Here is a 22,369-nt window from a genome sequence, read left to right as displayed (position 1 = left end):
AAATGTGGTTTTATATTCCGTAAGGCGCCTCGAGTCGCCATGGACGAATACCGGTAGGTGTGGCAATATAAATTTCTACCTCTGTTGTCCAACCATTGATAAAACAAGTTCCAAATTCGAAAATATTCCGTGTTCTTCTTCTTTATCTTTTATCTTCGGTGTTCGTGTATCCATTTAGACAATGTTAGTCTATTTCTGCACGGTCTAATATTTTTTTAATTATCTCTTCTTCTGTAAGTGTTTTTCCAGTATTGTGCAAATATTACGCACCAAAACATGTAATATTAAATATATTTATCATATTTTTCTGGTATCATACCTAACAAAAATAGTTCCGGCTTATACTTTAAAGGCTGCCTTAACTTTTTTTTTTCTAACTGTGTATGCACTTGCATCCAAAAATTGCATCCAAACTTTTTTTGCTATCAATAGTAGCATTACTTTAGAATTACTGAAAAGCAAAGATTTTGGGGAGGAAAAAAAAAAAGCAAAGCCAGAAGAAATAATAATTGGATATTGGTCCTGGCATAAGGGTTGGTTCAAAGAGTTCGCACGTAGCATGTGATAACAGGTGGCGTGTGGTAGCTAAGTGCCCAAAACTGCCCACAACTGCCCACATTATTGTCAATAATAGTAGAGAGTTTAGCCCATTTTACTATTGCTATCCACAGATTTAAAAAGTACGAGTGCTGCAAGTTCACATGAGTGATGCAATTGTGCAAAAGTAATTCTTTGTTATGTGATTTTTCTGGCTGACATTCAGTGACTCAGGCATTATTCAGTACCGACTTTTAAAATAGAAACACCCCTGATGTAAGCTCCCTGTTTAAAAATAACTGTTGTTGCAGGATACTTAAGCTTTCAACAACAGCCTAGATATATCCTGCTCAGAGAGAGGGGGGGAGGGAGGGAGGGAGGGAGGGAGGGGAGGAAAGAAAGAAAGAAGGAAGGAAGGAAAGAAAGGAAAGAAAGAAAAAAGAAAGAGGGAGGGAAGAAAGAGGGAGGGAAGAAGGAAAGAAAGAAGAAGTGAGGACAAAAGATAAAAAGAAAGAAGGATGGAAAGAAAGAAAGAAAGAAAGAAAGAAAGAAAGAAAGAAAGAAAGAAAAAAAGAAAGAGGGAGGGAGGGAGGGAGGAAAGAAGAAAAGAAGGAAAGTAGGGAGGGCGAGAAAGAAAGAAAGAAAAGAAAGAAAGAAAGAAAGAAGTAGGGAGGCGAGAGAGAGAGTGAGAGAAAGGAAGGAGGGAGGAGGAGGGAAGAAAGAAGGAAGGAAGGAAAGAAAGAAAGAAAGAAAGAAAGAAAGAAAGAAAGAAAGAGGGAGGGAGGGAGGAAAGAAGAAAAGAAGGAAAGTAGGGAGGGCAAGAAAGAAAGAAAGAAAGAGAGAAAGAAAGAAAGAGAAAGAAAGAAAGAAGTAGGGAGGGCGAGAGAGAGAGTGAGAGAAAGGAAGGAAGGAGGGAGGGATGGAGGGAAGAAAGAAGGAAAGAAAGAAAGAAAGAAAGAGGGAGGGAGGGAGGGAGAAAAGAAGAAAAGGAAAGTAGGGAGGGTGAGAAAGAGAAAGAAAGAAAGAGAGAAAGAAAGAAAGAAAGAAAAGTAGGGAGGGCGAGAGTGAGAGAAAGGAAGGAAGGAGGGAGGGAGGGAGGGAGGGAGGAAAGAAGGAAAGAAGGAAAGGAGGCAGTAAGGATATCAAATAGAAGAATGTAAGAAATACAGCATGCAGATCACTGGCGGGAAGGTCGTACAATTAAAAACAGGAGAGTCTCATACTCAGCATCTATGTGATAAAATAAATAAAATAAATAAAATAAAATAAATGTGATAAAATGTGATAAAATAAATAATGGAGATTCTCGGTCATCCAGGTCACGGTTGTCCAAAAGGTGCTTTTTTTTCCAAGAGGCAACTGGACTTTCTGGTTTTTCTTTGAAGGTGTTTCGCTTCTTCTCATCCAAGAAGCTTTTGCAGCTCTCATCCTAGAAGAAGCTTCTCGGATGAGAAGGGAAACATTTTCAAAGAAAAAACCAGAAAGTCCAGTTGCCTCTTGGAAAAAGCACCTTCACTTATAGTTTCTTCCCCTCCGGGGATTATTAAAAAAAAAAAAAAAGCAATTCGAAACAAGTAAATTATTTATTTCCTACCCAGTAGAAATGTGCCTAGCATGATACCAAACCCAGCAATCAGCAACAATGAATTTCACTTCACCTTCCAAACAAGGTGAAGTGAAACTACTGCTTGATGAGAAGTTGTCAATCCACCTTGCCTATTGCTCATCCTTAGGTGGGCTCTTTCTGTTTCTATTGGCTCTCTTTCCAGGAGCTGACAAATCACTGACTTCTTTCGCAGGTAACAAGGGCCAAAGCCAAACAGGTTTTACACATCATGAGGTTGGCCTTAGAGAGACAGCCATTTGACTGAAATGGCACAGGTTTTCCTGCCTGAGCAGGGGGGGTGGACTAGAAGACCTCCAGCGCCCTTCCAACTGTCTTTATTCTCTTCTCTTCTCTTCTCTTCTCTTCTCTTCTCTTCTCTTTCTCTTCTCTTCTCTTCTCTTCCATTCCATTCTATTCCATTCCATATTCTATTTCTATTCTATTTTTACATTCTTCTCTTCTCTTCTAATTTATTTATTTATTTATTTATTTTATTTATTATTCATATTTATATATGAATTAATTAATTAATTCTATTAATTCTAATTGATTCTATTCTATATTGTATTCTATTCTAATCTAACTCTAATTCTAATTCCAATTTATTCCATTCTATTCTAATCTAATTCTATTCTATTAATTCTAATTCATTCTATATTAATTCTAATTCATTGTATTCTAATTCTAATTCTAATTCATTCTATTCTATTCTATTAATTCAAATGCATTCTATTCTATTCTATTCTATTCTATTCTATTCTATTCCATTCCATTCCATTCCATTCCGTATTTTCTATTCTATTCTATTCTACTCTACTCTACTCTATTCTACTCTACTCTATTCTACACTACTCTACTCTAATTCTATTCTACTCTACTCTAATTCTACTCTACTCTACTCTACTCTATTCTACTCTACTCTAATTCTATTCTACTCTACTCTACTTACTCTACTCTACTCTATTCTACCCATTTCAGCCACCTTCAGTCACAAATTGGGGATGAGATGAAGACAAGGTAGAAAGGAAAGGGTTTGCAAGGCCACGTTTCTGCTGATCGAGGCAAGGTGTCCAAAATGAACTCCGCCTTCTGGATTACGTGGAATTATAAAACTGAAGGGCAATAAAAGAGTCCCTGATAAAAATTCTTTATTATTTCCTTTTTGTCCCTTTCCATCCTGGGGCCCTTCCATCCACCCAGCCTTGAGCGAACAGAAAAAGATGACATAACATGAGAGAGTTTTTATTCTCCTCCTATTGCTGATGCTTTTCATGCTTCTAGTCCTAATTACTCCTCTCTCCTGACCTCTCTTCAAGTTCTTAGCTCACAAACCTTAGATTTGGCACTCTAGGGGTAATGTTTTTTTTTTTAATTTACATTTATATCCCGCCCTTCTCTGAAGACTCAGGGCGGCTTACAGTGTGTAAGGCAATAGTCTCATTCTATTTGTATATTTACAAAGTCAACTTTTATTGCCCCCCCAACAATCTGGGTCCTCATTTTACCTACCTTATAAAGGATGGAAGGCTGAGTCAACCTTGGACCTGGTGGGACTAGAACCTGCAGTAATTGCAGGCAGCTGTGTTTTAATAACAGGCTTCTTACAGCCTGAGCCACACCGCGGCCCTGTTGAAATGAGAGGAAAATCACTATTCTCACAGAATAACAGAGCTCAGAGCTGAAAAAGCTTCTCGGATGAGAAGCGAAACGTCTTCAAAGAAAAAGAAAGAAAGTCCAATTGTCTCTTGAAAAAAAGCACCTTTGGGACAACCTGGATGACTGAGAATCTCCATAGACTTTTAGTCACAGCTCTGTACAAAGAATCTGGCCAACTAACGGTCAAGGGAAAGGAGCGGGAGATAAGAGAGGCATTCTAGGTGGGCTGGACTTAGATCTTTTGCGGGTGCATAGAGACTCATGACTTATGACTCCTCTGACATCTCTGTCCAGCTCAGCCTGGTCATATCATTGTATGAGTTAGAAGGGACTTTGGAGGTAGAATATAGAAGAATATAGAACAACAGAGTTGGAAGGGACTTTGGAGGTCTTCTAGTCCAACCCCCAGCTTAGGCAGAAAACCTTATACCAGGTCAGACAAATGGTTATCCAAACTCTTCTTAAAAACTTCCAGTGTTGGAGCATTCACAACTTCTGGAGGCAAGTTGTTCCACTGATGAATTGTTCTCACTATCAGGAAATTCCTCCTATGTTCTAAGTTGCTTCTCTTCTTGATGAGTTTCCACTCATTGCTTCTTGTTCTACCCTCAGGTGCTTTGGAGAATAGCTTGTCTCCCTCTTCTTTGGGGCAGCCCCTGAGATATTGGAAGATTGCTATCATGTCTCCCCTAATCCTTCTTTTCATAAGACTAGACATATCCAGTTCCAGCAACCATCATCTAGGTCATCTAATCAAATGCCCTTCTTAAGTAGAAGACCCTATGCCATTCTGGATAAATAGCTGTCTAGTTTCTTCTTGAAAACCTCCAGTGATGGAACACCACAACTTTTGGGGGCAAGCCATTCCACTCAGGAAATGTCTTTGATAAGTTACCATCTATTGTCTCTTGTCCTGCCCTCAGGTGCTATGGAAAATAGGTCAAGATCTTCTCTGCTCTATTATTTATTATTTATTTATTTTTTTAGATTTATAAACCGCTCTTCTCCCGAAGGACTCAGGGTGGTGTACAGCCAAGGTAAAAAAGAAACAATGCACAGTTAAAAGTAAATTAAAAAACTTATTATACAGTGTGGCCGAAATTAAAATAGTTAAAAATCTAAAAGACCCCAAATTAAAACTAAATGAAATTTAAAATTTAAAATCTAAACAATATAAGAAAGCCCCGCACGAACAAACAGATATGTTTTCAGTTCGCGGCGAAAGGTCCGAAGGTCAGGTATTTGGCGTAAACCCGGGGGAAGTTCGTTCCAGAGTGTGGGAGCCCCCACAGAGAAGGATCTTCCCCTGGGGGTCGCCAGCCGACATTGTCTGGCAGACGGCACCCTGAGAAGACCCTCTCTGTGCGAGCGTACGGGTCGGTGGGAGGCATGAGGTAACAGCAGGCGGTCCCGTAAGTACCCAGGTCCCAAGCCATGGAGCGCTTTAAAGGTGGTAACCAAAACCTTGAAATGCACCCGAAAGGCAACGGGAAGCCAGTGCAGTCTGCGCAGGAGAGGTGTCACATGGGAGCTATGTTGGAGTCAGTAAAACCATTGCGACATAATCCTTGGTGACAATTATTTCAGTTTTATCTCTGCCATCTCCAGATCAATCCGAGCAAGATTTCCTTATGAAAGCGCTAAGTGGAATAACAACTTCAAAGTAGGCTTTCTGCAGTGTTTCCATGCAGGAAGAATTAGTCAACCATTGGATGATGTTCCTTCGTTCCCTATGGAGCTTCCTCCCACCTCTGAGCTCAAAACGCTGATGCTGCTCTTTTACACTCGCTGGATGAGCAAAAGGAATCTTTCATCGCATGAGTTTTGCAACTTCACCCGAGGCTAGGATCAGGGTAAGACACGCAGCTAGTTTCAGAAGAGTGGAATAATCCTTTGAAACTCAGAATTTCAGAAGGACCTCGATACATCGAACCAAAGGTTTATATTTTAGCCAGCATAGACTGATGAAGAGAACGAAGAGAGAGGGTTACCAACTCATGGCTGCTGTGGCCTTCAAAATCAGGATTCAGGGAAGCAGAGGTCGTAAAAATTATAGGACTGCCGGGGGCTTTGTTCCATCCAATATGTCTAGTTTGATGAAAAGAAGGACTAGGGGCAGGGGTGAAATCCAGCAGGTTCTGACAAGTTCTAGAGAACCGGTAATGGGAATTTTGAGTAATTCAGAGAACCGGTAACAGAAATTTTGAGTAGTTCGGAGAAGCAGCAAATGCCACCTCTGGCTGGCCCCAGAGTGGGGGTGGGAATGGAGATTTTGCAAATCTTCTGCTCGAAATAAAATTCCCTATGCCACCAGGCTTTTTTTAAAAAAATTTATTTACATTTATATCCCGCCCTTCTCCGAAGACTCAGGGCGCGGCTTACACTATGTTAGCAATAGTCGTCATTCATTTGCATATTATATACAACGTCAACTTATTGCCCCCCCCCAACAATCTGGGTCCTCATTTTACCTACCTTATAAAGGATGGAAGGCTGAGTCAACCTTGGGCCTGGTGGGACTCGAGCCTGCAATAATTGCAAGCAGCTGTGTTTAATAACAGGCTGTCTTACCAGCCTGAGCCACCCACGGCTTGAAATTTTAGGTCTAGGTAGCCTTGAAATACATCATCTATGTTCCGACCTATGCTTAGTTCATAAGATTATTTACCAAAACATTCTACCGGTAAATGAATACTTTAATTTCAACTGCAATAACACAAGGGCTATCGATAGATTTAAACTCAATGTAATTCACTCTAATCGTGATTGTAGGAAATATGACTTCTGCAATAGTGTAGTAAATGCCTGGAACGCTCTACCTGATCCTGTTGTTAGTCTCGCTAATCCCCATACCTTTCACCTTAAACTGTCTACTGTGGACCTTTCATGTTTCTTAAGAGGTCCCTAAGGGGGTGTGCATAAGCGCACCAGCGTGCCTACCGTCCCTGTCCTACTGTTCCCAATTATATATAATCATTCTATGTGTTTATGGCTATGTTTTGCCTATTTATATCCTTTTTTTGTGTGCCAATTTTTTTCATGTGTCCATGTCAATGTCTTGTTTCCTTGTTCCTTGTTGACAAATAAATAAATAAAGAAGAAGAAGAAGCCGCAATGGGTGGAAACTAATCAAGGAGAGAAGCAATTTAGAACTAAGAAGTAATTTCCTGACAGTGAGAACAATTAATCAGCGGAACAATTTGCTTCCAGAAGTTGTGTATGCTTCAACACTGGAAGTTTTTAAAAAGAAATTGGACAACCATTTGTCTGAAGTGGTGTAGGGTTTCCTGCCTAGGCAGGGGGTTGGACTAGAAGACCTCCAAGGTCCCTTCCAACTCTGTTATTCTATTCTATTCTGTTCTGTTCTGTTCTGTTCTATTCACCAGAACATATTGGAGATCCCTGACATGGAATCATAGAGCTGGAAGGGACCTTGGAGGTCTTCTAATCCAACCCCCTGCTCAAGCAGGAGGCCCTGTATCATTTCAGATGAGTGGCTGTCCGGTCTCTTCTTGAAGGCCTCCAGGGATGAAGAATTGCCTCACTCCAGTCCTTTCTCTTAGATCTTGACATCTTCAGGAACTATCCGGCTTTTAGCAGAGACGGCTACGTCGACTGCAAATACAGATACTTTCATTTCTCCTTAGAAACCACTTCTGGATTTTGTGCTGGAGGTGGAAAAATAAAATGAAACTTTTATTTTGGGTTTTACCAATTACGTAGACCTTGTTATAGACAGGGCTAGTTTCTATTACTGTGAAAAAGTAAAAAAGTTGAGGGTAGATCTTAATGCCTTATTTTACTGCACCAAAGGAGTCGGAAGTCGATTTTTCCCCCCACTTTTCCTTTGCTTTCCTCTGCTATCCACTTTCCTTTCCTAACTTACCTAATATTTGCTTTCGCGTTCTTTTCGTATGTCACCTCAAACCTACCTTCTCTGTAACAGAGGGCCTTCTATACAGTAACAGAGCTGGAAGGGACCTTGGAGGTCATCTAGTCCAACCCCCCCTCTTGCTCCCGCAAGAGACCTGTATTCGGGATTTGAACCGCCGAACTGCCGACCTTTCTGATCGATAAGCTCAGTGTCTTAGCCACTGAGCCACCTAGCCATCCTCTTTACCTTGGGGATAAACCAGGGGTGAATTCTAAGTAGATCTACTTACCTTCCCTACTGGTTCGGAAGTATGCACGCCGCACACACGCCGCACACTCCACTTGCACACGCGCCATCGCCACATCTGATTTTGGACCCTCTGCACATGCGCAAAGCTTTCTGCACATGCGGAGACAATCAAAAACAAGTTACTTCCTGGTTAAAACGAGGAAATAATGGAGTCTGGGCGGGTGGGCGGATCTTCGCGCTGCCGCGACTACTAGTTCACCGAATCACACATCACCGCCGCTACCAGTTCGCCTGAGCCAGGGCAAACTGGTAGCATTTCACCCCTGGGATAAACTGGCTTCTTAAGAGGCCCCCAGCAATGAACTTGCTAGGAATAGAGTTTTCTGCTTAGCTGTGTCTCAGTTCCAACAATTTTTGGGGGGTTAGTTTTGAAATGATATACAGTAGTGGCCAAAATTGTGGAAACCTTTTGGGGAAAGTGTATTTTTGAGGTCTGATGGCTAATAACACCACTTTTTTTCTGGAGTTTCAAAAGAATCCTATTCCACTGCTGGAATGGCCTGGGAATAGGCCAGACCTTAACCCAATGGAAAATTCTATGGAGCCGACTAAAGAAACTTGCTAGTCAGAAGCGACCCAGCAATAAAACCCAGTTAATAGAAGCCATCCTTCAATCTTGGTTTCACATGATGACAGCTGCAGAACTCAAAGACTTGGTTCACTCCATGGGAAGATGTTGTAAGGCCATCATTCATGCTAAAGGTTACCCAACTAAGTATTCACTGACATGGGGATCATTTTTGTATATCTCGTTTTTTCTAGAGTGATCAGTTTTGTATAATCTCATTTTTTCTACGTATTTCACTTTTCTTCTTCATACTGTAACCACTCTTCTAAAAGCAAACCCTTCAAAGTCTTGATTAAATCATCTTTCCATTGATATATAATTTTATGGTACTATTCCAAAACAAAAGTGGTGTTATTCGCTAGTTTTATAAAATACACTTTTCCCAAAAGGTTTCCACAATTCTGGCCACTGCTCTATGTGAGCGGTTATATGGTTTATCCTTGGTTTTGAAGTTTCGTCTGGTAAGAGGGGAATTGCTTAGCATCTTCATGCAGGAGAACAGTGGATAAACCCCAGTGGATAAATGAATGACTAGATAAATATCAGGAGTCCACCTGATGGGTATGTATGTTAAAATAGGAGCTTTGGGTTCAATGTTTCTTGCTAAATGGAGATCTCACTTGATTGACAGCAGCTATTAGGTCCTAAGTAATATGAGGTTCCTCATAAAAGGTTAATGAATGGGCCAGGCATGTCTTTGTGAGAGCATGGAAGAGGCAAGGAAGCAAAAAGGGTTCTGGGGAACTATTACGGAGCAATGGTCGCTGAGGTCAGAGCATTGATCCACATGATTTATAGTTTTCTCTGGTGACTGGTGAGAAATGCCCTAGTCAGAGATTTGAAAAAAGACCATGCAACCCCAGGAGGCAGAAAACAGGTGCAGTCTCTTGTGTTGTACCTTAGAATTCTTGGTGGTATTTTCTTTTATGTACACTGAGAGCATATGCACCAAGACAAATTCCTTGTGTGTCCAATCACACTTGGCCAATAAAAAAATTCTATTCTATTCTATTCTATTCTATTCTTCCGAATGCAGGAAAAGAGATAGATAGATAGATAGATAGATAGATAGATAGATAGATAGATAGATAGATAGATAGATAGATAGATAATAGAGACGACTTCCGGTGTCCAGCGGCAACGGACGTCTGGAAGGCTTCTCCTGCCTCCAGCGCCCGAATCCGGCCGCCGCCGAGGCCCTCAGGGGCCAGGTGTTCCGAAAAGGACACCTGCCGCACGGACGGCTCGCCAGGGGTCTCCCAGCCGACATACAGGACTGTGGGGACCGATGCTGGCGCGTCCTAGGCTTGGCGGGGTTTGGAGGCCACAGGCCGCGGCCTTTATTTTGGTCGTCGCCTGGGCCGCTGTGCCCGGTGACACCGGGGCATTGGATTTATAACTGCAGCAGCCTGGTGGTGAACAGGGAACGGAGAAGAATTGAGGAGGAGAAGGGAAGGGAATATCGGTGGCGTGAGTGGAGTGCTCCGAGTGCGGGGGTTTTCTCCCCTGCGGTTGGAAGGAGCACGAGTTATTCTGGAGAGAGGAGAACTTAAAATAAGAAGATTACCGGTTTTGTGGAGCTCTGGAGAGAAGAGGTGATGGAGAAATTTAGGAGGGAAGGTTTGAGGCCCCCCCTCCTTCTGGGGAACAGTGGTGGCGTCCAGCTTCCGCCTTCACTATGAGAATTTTGATGACATCACTTCCCTTCGGCTTCCTGGTTGACTAACTGTACTCTGGACTCGTTGCTCCTGTGAGTGCCCCCTGGTGGATCCGGAGGAAATTACAAGGATACTGTGCCTGCCTGAGGATTTTGTATTTTTTTTTTCCTTAATGGCAAAAGGTCAGAGACCAACTGCTGGAGAGATGGAGAATTTTGGAAAAGTTATCTAATATGGACAAGAAATTGGATGAAATAAGAGCAGAAATTGTGACTATCCAAAAGGATTTAAAGGATACTCAACAAGTTTCAGCAGAAAACAAGCAGAAAGTGGAAGGTTTGGAGGGTGAGATGCGGGCAGTGCAGAAAAGAGAGGAGACGACAGGCAATGCTGTGCTTGGACTACAGATGGATAAAATGTCTTATTTCCTTAGGTTTCAAAATTTGGAAGAAGTGGACCAAGAAGACTTGAGAGATGTTGTGACTAAATTGTTGGGAGAATTTCTTGGGAGAGGTGTTGATTTCATGAATTGGGATGTGGATCGAGTTTATAGAGTTAATTCGCAATATGCACGCACGCATGCAGTTCCCAGAGAGGTTCATGTCAAATTTGTGAGAAGAGAGACGAGAGATGAAATTCTTAGAAAACATAGGAGTGGGGCACTGATTTACAGGGGCAGGAGATAGCCATTCTGAGGCAGATTCCCAGACAGGTACGTGAAAAAAGAAAGAAATATTATTTTTTGTCAAGCAAATTGTACCAGAAGGGAGTGGGCTTCAGATGGCTGATGCCAGAGGGATTGATGATTTTCCGGGAGGGCATTACGAGAAAAATCAGTACAATTGCGGAGGCTACGGCCTATGTGGAGGAACACAAAGCCCTCCTGGAATCAGATGACCCAGGAATTGAAGAAGGGAAGGTTATAGATCATGGGGCGGAAGCGGCTGCCGCTGTTGCGGCCCTGGAGTTGGGTCAGGCTGAACCCAGAGTTCTGAGATCCAAAACTAGGAAGTGATAAAGATATTTGGGATTGTGTTGGTTTTCCTTATTCTCTTTAGTACGATATTCTGTTTATTCTTGACCCTTCTTTATTACGTATTTAAAATTTGTAAACTTAGCTACTTCGTGTTACCTGCTTGCCATATGGCTGTTGTATGTGTTAAAAAATTTGAGTAAAATTCTTATTTTAGATAAGAAAAATGAAAATTTACCATACCTGATATGTATTTGTATAAACCTATTTTTTGACTAATAAAAACTTTTTGAATAAAAAAAAAAGATAGATAGATAATAGAGAGACAGACAGATAATGATAGATGATAATAGATGATAATAGATCAATATAGAAAGATGATGATAGATAGGCAGACAGATGATAATAAATGATAATAGATCAATATAGAAATATGATAGACACACACAGAGATGATAATAGATCGATATAGAAAGATGATTATGATGATAGCTGGATGATAGATAGATAGATAGATAGATAGATAGATAGATAGATAGATAGATAGATAGATAGATAGATAGATAGATAGATAGATAATAGATAATCTTAGATAATAGATAGATAATAGATCATGATGGATGGATGGATAGATAGATAGATAGATGATAATAGGTCATGATAGAATAGAATAGAAAAGAAAAGAATAGAAAAGAATATAGAAAATAGAATAGAATAGAATATAGAAAATAGAATAGAATAGAATAGAATAGAATAGAATAGAATAGAACAGAATAGAATAGAATTTTTTTTTTTATTGGACAAGTGTGATTGGACACACAAGGAATTTGTCTTGGTGCATATGCTCTCAGTGTATATAAAAGAAAAGAGACCTTCATCAAGGTACAACACTTACAACACTTAATTAATGATAGTCATAGGGTACAATAAGCAATCAGGAAACAATCAATATCAATATAAATCATAAGGATTGCCAGCAACAAAGTGACAGTCATACAGTCATAAGTGGGAGGAGATGAGTGATGGGAACGATGAGAAGATTAATTGCAGATTTAGTGAATAATTTGACAGTGTTGAAGGAATTATTTGTTTAGCAGAGTGATGGCCTTCGGGGAAAAATTGTTCTTGTGTCTAGTTGTTCTACTGTGCAGTGCTCTATAGCGTCGTTTTGAGGATAGATAGATAGATAGATAGATAGATAGATAGATAGATAGATAGATAGATAGATAGATAGATAGATAGATAGATAGATAGATAGATAGATCAAGATGTTATTCATAACTATTCAATGCAAAGAACTCTTGCTTTTCAACCCAACAGCTAAACTTATGGAAAGACTGATTTCATCCGCGTATAAATTGTAAAAGAGTTGACGGCAAGCTCTCCAATTCACTATAAGGACAAACTGCAAATCAACATCGTCAGCACTGTGGTCATCCCGAGTGACTCGTGTGTGTGTGTGTGTGTGTGTGTGTCCCTCCCCCCTCCCCCTCCCCCGTGAGTGACTCAAGTGGACGTGATCTTCCCTTTGGTGAAAGTGATTCATGCAATGCTTTTTCTACAGAAGTCGCATGAGAAGCCTTGGCCGAGGGTGGAAAAAGGAAAAGGAAAAACACCTCTTGTCCCCTCGGTGCCGTGAAACAGAAAACGCCATCCATCAACTCCAGAAGCGGGCAAGCAGCCGGCTGGATCAACCTCAATTCAAGCTTGTGCCGAGACGGATGGCTTTTTTTTTTTAGATCACAATGTCATAAACCACCGGCGGTATGGAAATTGAAATAATACCAATAATAATAATAATGAAATAATAATATCCAAGGACTCATTGAACTCAGCAGGATTCATTTTAGAATAGAATTAGAATAGAATAGAATTTTTTATTGGCCAAGTGTGATTGAACACACGAGGAATTTGTCTTTGGTGCATCTGCTCTCAGTGTACATAAAAGAAAAGATACGTTCATCAAGGTACAACATTTACAACACAAATGATGATCAATATATCAATATAAATCATAAGGATTGCCAGCAACAAAGTTACAGTCATACAGTCATAATAGAACAGAATAGAATAGAATTTTTTTATTGGCCAAGTGTGATTGGACACACAAGGAATTTGTCTTGGTGCATATGCTCTCAGTGTACACAAAAGAAAAGAAACCTTCGTCAAGGTACAACACTTACAACACAAATGATGGTCAATAGGGGCCGCGGTGTGGCTCAGGCTATAAGAAGCCTGTTATTAAAACACAGCTGCCTGCAATTACTGCAGGTTCTAGTCCCACCAGGTCCAAGGTTGACTCAGCCTTCCATCCTTCATAAGGTAGGTAAAATGAGGACCCAGATTGTTGGGGGGGCAATAAGTTGACTTTGTAAATATACAAATAGAATGAGACTATTGCCTTACACACTGTAAGCTGCCCTGTGTCTTCGGAGAAGGGCGGGATATAAATGTAAAAAAATAATAATAATAAAAAAATATCAATATAAATCATAAGGATAGCCAGCAACAAAGTTACAGTCATACAGTCATAAGTGGAAAGAGATTGGTGATGGGAATGATGAGAAGATTAATAGTAGTACAGATTTAGTAAATAGTTTGACAGTGTTGAGGGAATTATTTGTTTAGCAGAGTGATGGCCTTCAGGAAAAAACTGTTCTTGTGTCTAGTTGTTCTGGTGTGCAGTGCTCTATAGCGTCGTTTTGAGGGTAGGAGTTGAAACAGTTTATGTCCAGGATGTGAGAGGTAGATATTTTCATGGCCCTCTTCTTGATTCGTGCAGTATACAGGTCCTCAATGAAAGGCAGGTTGGTAGCAGTTATTTTTTCTTTTTTTTTCTTTTTTTTTTATTTTTGGGGGTGGGTATGTAGACATTTCTACCACTGCTCTGCTAAAGAGGTGGTTTTCCCCCTCTGCCCCCCCCCAAAAGAATCTTTTACTCGAGTCGATCATGTTGAATTGCACGCAGAGTCCATGTTTTCAATGTCAAGTTCTCCGTTCCCATCGCCAGATTTATGTCACCATCTATCCGAACTTCCTGCGTGTGACTCAGCGTGCAGGAATTGGCTCACCAAACCTACGACTTATTAATTTGGTGCCCAGAAAAACACATCAGCCTATTGTGTTATGGTGTGTTTTTTTTTCTCACCAAAACAAAAATAGCACTTTTATGTTGGAAACATGTACTTGCAACTGACTTCATGTTCCGGGAGAGGGGAGGGCGGGGGGGCATGCCTTCCAAAACATGGTTTTTTGGCATCATTCTTTGGAAAAAGGGAGTGTAAATACTTTTGCTGAAATACAGTAGCCCAAAGCACCGAAAGGCAGGGCAAAGAAGTAATGGATGGAAACTAACCAAGGAGAGGATATGAGTCAGCTGTGTGCTGCGGCTGCCAAAAAAAGCCAACACAGGCCTGGGCTGCATAAACAGAGGGATAGAATCAAGATCACGTGAAGTGTTGATACCACTTTATAAGGCCTTGGTAAGGCCACACTTGGAATACTTCATTCAGTTTTGGTCGCCACGATGTAAACAAGATGTGGAGACTCTAGAACAGCGGTTCTCAACCTGTGGGTCGCTACCCCGTTGGGGGTCAAATGACGATTTGCCAGGAGTCGCCTAAGACCATCGGAAATATGGGAAGTATACTTGCGAGTCGAAGAATCGCGCTCCAACGGTTGACTCCACAAGCCAGCTACAGGCTCTTCAAATCGCTAGCCGAATTCGGCTTCAGGCGTGATGATGAATTAAAAAAGAGAGAAATCTTTGCTCTGATGTCTCCCTCTCAAGCCAGCTGCAATCACCCCAATCGCTAGCCTAATCTGGCTTCAGGCGCGATAAACTTAATAGGGGAGGAGTCTCTGCTTTAATGCCTCCGTCCTCAAGGCAATCGCAAGCAGTTCAGATCGCTAGCCAATATGGCTTCAGGCGCGATAAATTCAAAACGGAAATAATCGTGGGGAATTGTATTAAAGGGGTCGCCACATCGTGGGGAATTGTATTAAAGGGGTCGCAGCACTATAAAGGTTGAGAACCACTGCTGTAGAAAGAGTGCAGAGAAGAGCAACAAAGATGATTAGGGGACTGGAGGCTAAAACATATGATGAATGGTTGCAGGAACTAGGTATGTCTAGTTTAATGAAAAGGACTAGGGGAGACATGATAGCAGTCTTCCAGTATTTCAGGGGTTGCCACAAAGAAGAAGGAGTCAAGCTATTCTCCAAAGCACCTGAGGGCAGGACAAGAAGCAATGGATGGAAACTAATCAATGAGAAAAGCAACTTAGAACTGAGGAATTTCCTGACAGTTAGAACAATTAATCAGTGGAACAACTTGCCTCTAGAAGTTGTGAATGCTCCAACACTGGAAGTTTTTAAGAAGATGTTGGATAACCACTTGTCTGAAGTGGTGTAGGGTTTCCTGCCTAAGCAGGGGGTTGGACTAGAAGACCTCCAAGGTCCCCTTCCAACTCTGTTATTCTATCCTTCTATCGATAGAGAGACAGGGAGAAAGGGACCTACAGAAAGACGGAAACAGAGAGATATTAAAAATGAAAACTACAGTTCGATCCTTTCTTTCTTTATCGGTGGCCACCACAAACTCGTAAAAGGAAGCTCAGAAAATAAAACAAAGCTATTGCAGGATATAAGCACAGGTCCAACTCAAACACACAACTGTGATTTTCCTAAGATAACATCTTTCCTGCGAAGGAAAGAAAAAAGGAAACAGAGAAGGGGGTAAATATTTATAGATTGGCTTCTGCCATGATGCATAAAGGTCACCGTGATTTTATTCCTCCTATCAGAAATGGGCCAGAAACTCAAGGGGACATTCCTCTTATCTCTTACGCAAACGGACCAATCTGTATTTCATTGTGTTCATGCAGGAAGTCCTCGATTTAAAGCAGCTCGCTTAGTGACCGTTCCAAAGTTACGACGCCACCAAAAAAAAGGTGACTTATGACCATTGTTCACACTTACGACCGTTGCAGCGTTCCCCAAGGGTCACATGATTTACATTTGGACGCTCGGCAGCAGACTCCTATTTACGACGGTCATAGCACCCCGGGGTCACGCGATCCCCTTTGGCGACGTTCCGACAAGCCAAGTCAACGGGGGAAGCCGGATTAAGTTGTGACCTAACTTAACAACCAGTCTCCCTTTATTTCTTTATCAGCAAATATAAATTATATATACGGAGTGTGTGTGTGTGTGTGTGTGTGTGTGTATACAAATATGTAATAACATCAATCATATTATATCATATATCGCCTTCCATTTTAGTATCGATCATGTAACCATAAAAAATATTTACTCATCTGTTTTTCTTTCTCCTATAAACCATACTTCACCTAATTCCACTCCTTTAACCTCAATTATAGGGGACGCGGTGGCTCAGGGGCTAGGACGTTGAGCTTGTCGATTGAAAAGTCGGCAGCTCAGCGGTTTGAATCCCTAGTGCTGCCATGTAACGGGGTGAGCTCCTGTTCCTTGTCCCAGCTTCTGCCAACCTAGCAGTTTCAAAAGCACGTAAAAATGCAAATAGAAAAAATAGGGACCACCTTTGATGGGAAGGGAATAGCGTTCCGTGCGCCTTTGGCATTGAGTCATGCCGGCCACATGACCACGGAGACGTCTTCGGACAGCGCTGGCTCTTCGGCTTTGAAATGGAGATGAGCACCGCCCCCTAGAGTCAGGAACGACTAGCACATATGTGCAAGGGGAACCTTTACCTTTACCTTTTAACCTCAATATCTGTCATTTAGCCATTTATAGAATAGTTCCCCGTGTTAGGAAATAGTCTGAATCTATTTTTCTTTAATTTTTAGGGTTAACCTGTCCATCTCTGCACATTCCAGAATTTTTTTGATTATAATATTGTCTGCAGGGGTTTCTGGGTTTTTCCAGCGTTGTGCATATACGATCCTATTTATTATTCCCCTGTTTTCCCCAAAATAAGACCTCCCCTGATAATAAGCCCAATCTGGCTTTTGAGCACATGGCAATAAGGCCAAGCACTTATTTCAGGGTTCAAAAAAATATAAAACAGGGTGTCAGCATTCCAGGAAAAAAAAAAACCCAACTCCAAGTAAAAACTTTGAAGCAAGCATCTTTCAAAGTTCTATTTACTAGGATAGGTAAACTAGCACATCTGGGGAAACCTGAATCTGAGAAGTCCAGATTTTCCCTCAATAAATCAAAAAAACCCCAAACCACCCCCTGACTCCTCTGTTGATCACATGCTCCAATCGCCAACCATCCCATCTCGAGACAGCACTCCGACCGCTCCTTCTCCAGATGCAGGACTGGCCTGACCTTGACCGACAGGAAGAATGCTATTATGTCTAAAGACAACCCCTCTACTATTTTTATTTATTTATTTATTTATAATTAAATTTTTATACCGCCCTTCTCCCGAAGGACTCAGGGCGGTGTACAGCCATCTTAAAATACAACGAATAAATAGCAAATTTAAAAGAATTTAAAAACAAAATATTTAACAAGGCCATCAACTAAAACGGTCTAAGACCGGCTTAAAACCCCTTAAAATACAATTAAAATACACTTAAAATATACTTAGGCTCGTATATACTGTACTAAAGTATAGTATATTAGGCTATACTAAATCCTGCCCCCCCGTCCTACTTTCCCACACATGAGAAAATGGCAGCACGGAAGCTTCCGGCCTAATCTGGCTTCCAAAGTTCACACAGGGTCTTATTTTTGGAGAAACACAGTATTTACTTTTATTTATTTTTTTTCCAAGAATGAAAAGGCCACCCAAATTCAAATACTATGACTCTCAACAGTGTCTACAGCAACGAAGTCATTGTAGATGATGAATGGATGGGACAGCAGCTTGAAGATCCTGGTTAATCACTCCCCATCGCCACCACCCACCACCCCAAAGTACCCTGGCTGAAGTCCCGTTTAAAGGGCCCTTCTGTCTCCCCCCCAACTTCCCAGGAGAAAAATACTCATCCACACTCAATAGGTGATTCAGTTCCCAAGTATTACCTAGAAAACCGTGAAGCAGAGATGGGGAAAGTTACCACCGGCCGAGAAATATGGTGGGATTGCTCAGCCTATATCCACACCCTTTTCCCATGAAAAAAAAAGTGAGACTTTTAGTCATAGGTCAGTTCATTTGAAATTGGCAACCTTGGCATTGGATACTGATTACTAATATAAAAAGAGGGGAAGAAATCCCCCACCCCCTCTCACCCACCCTCCCAGCGACAACAAGCAAGCAAATTAGCCACGTGATGGGCTCCATCTCACTCTGGGTTCCCCAGGCCTGTTGGCAAAATGGGCCTCTTGTGGCTCAACAGACTAATGCAGTCTGTTATTAACAGCAGCTGCTTGCAATTACTGCAGGTTCAAGTCCCACCAGGCCCAAGGTTGACTCAGCTTTCCATCCTTTATAAGGTATGTAAAATGAGGACCCAGATTGTTGGGGGCAATAAGTTGACTTTGTATATAAATATACAAATAGGATGAAGACTATTGCTAACATAGTGTAAGCCGCCCTGAGTCTTCAGAGAAGACTACTGCAGTGCTCTCTACATGGGGCTCCCCTTGAAGAGCACCCGGAGACTTCAGCTAGTTCAGAACGCGGCTGCGCGGGTTATTGAGGGAGCGTCTCGGAGCTCCCACATAACACCTATCCTGCGCAGACTGCACTGGCTACCTGTTGTTTTCCGGGTGCGCTTCAAGGTATTGGTTACCACCTTTAAAGCGCTCCATGGCTTAGGACCGGGCTATCTACGGGACCGTCTACTGCCGGCCTCTATCTCCCATCGTCCGGTGCGTTCTCACAGAGAGGGACTCCTCAGGGTGCCGTCAGCCAAACAGTGTCGACTGCGGCCCCCAGGGGGAGGGCCTTCTCTGTGGGGGCTCCGACCCTGTGGGACGAACTTCCCCTCGGACTTCGACAACTACCTGACCTTAGGACCTTTCGCCGCGAACTTAAAACTTATTTATTTCGTATGGCTGGACTAGCTTGATTTTTACCTTTAAATTTTAATTGAATTTGATGGGTTTTTAAAGTTTTGTAATTTTGGGGGGGTGTATGTTATTTTAATATTTGGGCAAATTTAAATCAGTTTTTTAAGGGATGTTTTAACTATTGTGTATATCTGTATTTTATCTGCCTGTTCACCGCCCTGAGTCCTTCGGGAGAAGGGCGGTATACAAATTAAAATATTCATTCATTCATTCATATTCAAATGCGAATTAAAAAAAATAAAACCAGGTTTTCAGGCCTTTATGTAACAGTGTCCAGTTGGATCTGTCTAGTTTCATGAAAAGAAGGACTAGGGGAGACATGATAGCAGCGTTCCAATATCTCAGGGGCTGCCACAAAGAAGAGGGAGTCAAGCTACTCACCAAAGCACCCGAAGGCCAGACAAGGAATAATGGATGGATACAGATCAAGGAGAGATTCAACCCAGGAGAAATTTCCCGAACGGTAAGAATAATTAATTAAAGGAACAGATTGCCTTCAGAAGTTCTGGGTTCTCCATCACTGGAGGCTTTTTAAGAAGAGACTGGACAGCCAATTGTCTCAAATGGTATAGGGTTTCTTCCCTGAGCAAGGGGTTGGACTAGAAGACCTCCAAGGTCCCTTCCAACTCTGTTACTTGGTCAAAGTGGGGGCCATCTTATCTCTACAGGGGTGATGTTCCAAAGGAAGGGAACCACCATGGAAGAAGGCCCTTTTTCTGGTCCCACCAGATGTACTTCCTTAGGGGAGAGGATCTGCAATAATTCCCCGAGCCTGGTGATGGTATTTGCATACTAAAATACTAGTATTTTAGTAGAGTGTTACAGTGGCCTAGAGGTGGAGCTCTCACCTCACAATCAGGAGGCTGTGAGTTCAATCCTAGGTAGAGGCAGATATTTCTCTCTGGGCACAATGAGAATATATCTGCTGAATATAACTCCGCATTGGCGACAGAAGGGCATCCGGCCAGTAAACACTCAGCTTCATTCAGTAGCCCAGACTCCACCCCGCGTTGGATTATGTGGGCATTAAAAGACAATGCTGCCCAGGCGAGATTGACCAAAATGTTCCCAAACCTATCCCCTGAGTGCTGGAGATGTAGAAATAAATCTGGAACATTTTACCCTATGTCCCAATGCTAGGAAATATTGGCTCAAAATTAAGAAATGTCTGGAAGAAATCACGGAACATAAAATAGAATTGAAACCAGAATTATGTTTATTAGGCATATTAGATTCAAAAATGGGGAAAAGCTATCAACACATAATGTTACACATGCTAACCGCAGCTAGGATCGCTTTTGCGCAAAACTGGAAACAAATAAATAGGAAGGAAATGGTAATTAGAGGAAATGGTAATTAGAAAGATACTGGAATGCGCTGAAATGGATGACCATGGAGTTCAATGAAAAAGAAGAATCGGGTTATTATAAAACTTGGAGTAGGTTGTCCAAGTAGCTAGAGAATAGAAGCCAAAACAAGAAATAAAAGTTTTAAAATCATTGACTATAATATAAAGATATATGTATATATGTATAATCAGAATATATTATATCATTATAACATAATTATTATATTATTACTAGAAGTGTTTAAAATCTATGAGAAGGCAAATATTGAATAGTGAATTACAAAAGCAGAATATACTATTGTGACCCAGGCCCAAGTAGGTAGTAGGAAACTCAGTCAGTGTAAAAACAAACAAACTTTATTAGAACAGCTGAGAATTAACTCATTCTCAGCATCGTCCAAACTAAATCAAAGCAAATTCCTCCCTATATAATTCCTCAGTCTTATCACCAACCTTGGTCCAATTAGGCAAGCTGCCAAAGGCCTTTCTTGGCAAAAGTTCAGAAGACGTCGATACGAAACAAATGCAACAAGACAAAGCTATCAACATTGTTTTCCGGCAAAGAGCCCAAACACTGTTGCTGGTCTTTTAAGCCTTATGGGAGAGGCCAATCATCTCTTGGCCCTACTCCCGAGTCGTCCTCTTTGTTTGAGCTGCTTTTGCCTTCTGGCAGTTCTTCTCATGCGTGCATTAGGAACAGGCTCCTCCTGTTCCTCTGCCTCACTACTGTCAGCCTCTGGAGGCTCTGGAGTCCGCACCTCACTCCCATATAGCCCTGGCCCTACCTCTGCCTCTGACACAGACCCCTCATCTGGGCCTTCCCCAGCCTCCAGGACTGGCCCATGTTCTTCCTCAGCCTCATTGCTGTCCGACTCCGTTGCTGTCGTGTCCCACTCCTCCGCTGACGGCCGGGTCAGGGAAATCCGAATCAGGTGTGCCTTTGCAGCTCTGCCAAAGTCCTAGCAAAGTCCTCAGGGCAGGCAGGAGACCAGAAAGTGACTTCAGCAAGATATGTTTAGACTTTGCCTGACTGCCAGAAAGCAGATCCTTTATATAGGCCATGGGGTGTGGCTCCATGACTCAGCACTTATCCAGGCCTGCCTCTCCCTTCCTTCTGTTGCCTCCGCCTATCAAGTCTTCTGACGCGAGGGTCACTCCAGTCGGCAGCTGTTGGTAATAGACCTTCCTCAGGCTCACATGCTGTGGAGGAGGGGGAGGGGTCTAGTTGCTCCATTTGCCTGGGCATGGAGCCAGAGCTGGGGGCTGGAGGTATTTCCTCCTCTTCAGCCTGTCTGGGCATGGAGCCAGGGCTGGGGCCGGGAGGCATACTAGGACATTCTTCAGCATTCGAAAGCAGATAAGCAGACCCCGGCTGTGGTGAGAGCGGGCAAGACACAACAGTTGCTAGCTCCGCAGGCTGCTGGCGAACCATAACATATACCACACTGATACAACAAGCTGTAAAATGGTATTATACTGTTGTGTTGTTTGTTTGTTTCTTTTTATTTGTTTGTATTTGTAAATGTTAATAAAAACTATTTTAAAAAAAGATGATGATGATACCAGTATTTTAGTATTTACATCATGTAAAAGCTCACCATATTATGCTTTCATAGGCTAAAACTCTGGCTTCCCCAAGACTATAAAACAGGGAACTACGCTTCACATAGTATACTGTACAATTTAAACCACTCAATGGCCAAATGTTGATAGAGGGAAAAAAAATCTACTTTGTTTTCTGCTCAGTAAGTATTTTAAAAATGCTTATAACCCTCAGAGTTGCTGTCACATAATGCCCAAATGTGACTCCCCAACTCAATCCGTTGGTCTCCT

Source organism: Ahaetulla prasina, chromosome 16 (assembly GCF_028640845.1).
Source record: "Ahaetulla prasina isolate Xishuangbanna chromosome 16, ASM2864084v1, whole genome shotgun sequence".
Lineage (NCBI taxonomy): Eukaryota > Metazoa > Chordata > Lepidosauria > Squamata > Colubridae > Ahaetulla > Ahaetulla prasina.
This window is presented reverse-complemented; position numbering follows the sequence as displayed.